This window comes from Carassius carassius, chromosome 1 (genome assembly GCF_963082965.1).
Source record: "Carassius carassius chromosome 1, fCarCar2.1, whole genome shotgun sequence".
Taxonomy (NCBI): Eukaryota; Metazoa; Chordata; class Actinopteri; order Cypriniformes; family Cyprinidae; genus Carassius; species Carassius carassius.
The window spans coordinates 17,680,592-17,683,461 of NC_081755.1; the positions used below are offsets into that span (position 1 = coordinate 17,680,592).

General features: G+C 30.1%; 1 pseudogene; it reads left to right on the forward strand.

Moving 5' to 3' along the window:
- LOC132140589 (NACHT, LRR and PYD domains-containing protein 3-like) overlaps nt 1-1,382 on the forward strand; it is a 59,735-nt pseudogene extending 58,353 nt beyond the window's left edge.
- Nucleotides 1,383-2,870: the final 1,488 nt, after the last annotated feature.

Below are 2,870 nucleotides of genomic sequence, written 5' to 3' on the forward strand. Positions count from 1 at the left end.
AAAAAATAATTCAATTTCAAGAACCCCAAAATGTAGAGGCTCAGATCTTAATTAATTTGACAGTAAAAATAGTTAATTTAAATTGTATAAATATTGCATAGTATCATAAACTCTACTCAAAATCCCAAATAATAATAATAATAAAAAAAACATTGATTGATTGAAATATAGATTTTCCTTCAAAAACAAACAAAAGAAAACTTACATTTCATGAAGCAAGCATGACCCAAAAATGAAGAAAATCTGATTTTAGTTCATTATAAAGCAAAGATAGTTCATTTAAATTGTATAAATATTTCATAGTATGATAAAATCTCCTGAGCCCCTTTTCATTCAAATTAATTGTATTTATATTTGATTATATTTGTTTTATTCATTTATTATTTTATTACTCTAATCAGTATTTATCCAATTATTATGAGCTATGTTTCCATCATAATGAATAAGTTCTGCTCCTCTTGATCTCTGTGTATCACTTGATGTTCTTCTCTTTCTCTCTGAACTCTTCTGAGATTTCTGTCCATCAGAAATAAAGACTCAACAAACACTAAATATTATTTTAAAAACACAAATATAAAACTAAATATTCCTGCAGCTGTTACATGTGCTCCACTCATAAAGTGTGTGTGTATGTGTGTGTGTGTGTGTGTTTTCTAGTGTGGATCATGGAGGATTTCACATGATGACATCAGGACCTCAGAGATGTAAGTCACACACACACAGACACACAGTTTTGTTGTTTGTAGTTGAGTTGTAAATGTGTGTGTTGGAATGTGTGTGTGTTGTGTTCAGACGCCTGTGATCTCACACTGGATCCAAACACAGCATTCAGAAACCTCGTTCTGTCTGAGGAGAACAGAAAGGTGACGCATGTCTCTGAGAGACAGTCATATCCTGATCATCCCGACAGATTTGATCTGTGGGATCAGGTTCTGTGTTCAGAGAGTCTGACTGGACGCTGTTACTGGGAGACTGAATGGAGCGGAAAAGGAGTTTATATATCAGTGTGTTATAAAGAAATCAAGAGGAAAGGAGGGAGTGGTGACAGTAGGTTTGGATGTAATGAGATCTCCTGGAGTCTTGACTGCTCTGATCGAGGATTCACTGCTCGTCACAATAATAAAGAGACTTGTATCTCTGTTGCTCCAGACTCCTGTAAGAGAGTCGCAGTGTTTCTGGACGAGTCGAGCGGCTCTCTGTCCTTCTACAGCGTCTCTGACACACACACACTCACACACTTACACACATTCACACACACATTCACTCAACCTCTACTCGCTGGATTTCACCTTTATACAAACTCTTCAGTGTCTCTGTGTCACACTTAACACTAAACACACACACACACACACACACTCACACACTTACACACATTCACACACAGAATAAAGTTCAGAATAAAATTACTGTATCGTCCTTCTTCTTTTTCTTCTTCTTCGTTTTAAACATCTTAAGGATGTATATATATTCATTTTTTTTTTACAAATTATTAAACAATGAGACCCTTCTTTTTTGAAAATATTTTTTGTTCAATATTTAGAATTTTGTGATATTATGTGATATCTATTACATTTTTATGAGCTATTTTTCCCCTCATTAAAAAAATAAATTAAAATCTATTAAACTCTGAGCCTCTCCATTTTTTTTTTTATTTTAAGTTTTTATTTTGTAAATCAATGCAAGATAGTGTTGTTCAATAATATTTTGTGTTTATTATTAAGAATTTCGAGAAGATTTTGTGATATTATGTGATCTTTATTACATTTGTATGAGCTATTTTTCCCCTCATTAAAAAAATAAATTAAAATCTATTAAACTCTGAGCCTCTTCACTTTTTTATTTTAATTTTTAGTTTTTATTTTGTAAATCAATGCAAGATATTTTTGTTTATTATTAAGAATTTCGAGAAGATTGTGATATTATGTGATATCTATTACATTTTTATGAGCTATTTTCCCCTCTCATTAAAAAAATAAATTAAAATCTATTAAACTCTGAGCCTCTTCATTTTTTTATTTTTAGTTTTTATTTTGTAAATCAATGCAAGATATTCTTGTTCAATAATATTTTTTGTTTGTTATTAAGAATTTCTAGCATATTTTGTGATATTATGTTATATTTATTACATTTTTATGAGCTATTTTTCCCCCTCATTTAAAAAATGTAAAATCTATTAAACTCTGAGCCTCTTCATTTTTGTTAATTTAAATTTTTTGTTTTTATTCTGTAAATCAATGCAAGATATTCTTGTTCAATAATATTTTTTGTTTGTTATTAAGAATTTCAAGAAGATTTTGTGATATTATGTGATATTTATTACATTTTTATGAGCTATTTTTCCCCATATTAAAAAAAGTAAATTAAAATCTATTAAACTCTGAGCCTCTTCATTTTTTTATTTTTAATTTTTAGTTTTTATTTTGTAAATCAATGCAAGATATTCTTGTTCAATAATATTTTTGTTTATTATTAAGAATTTCGAGAAGATTTTGTGATATTATGTGATATCTATTACATTTTAATGAGCTATTTTCCCCCTCATTAAAAAAATAAATTAAAATCTATTAAACTCTGAACCTCTTTTCACTTTTGCTCATCTTCAGTGAACGAAGATGTATCCTATCGATCACAAGTGCAGTATGGAGTACCTCAAGGCTCAGTACTAGGGCCGCTACTCTTCACGCTTTATATGTTACCCTTGGGAGATATCATCAGGAAACATGGTGTTAGCTTTCACTGTTATGCTGATGATACTCAGCTCTATATTTCTTCGCAGCCTGGTGAAACACACCAATTTGAAAAACTAATGGATTGCATAGTCGATATAAAAAACTGGATGACGAGTAATTTCTTACTGCTAAATTCTGAAA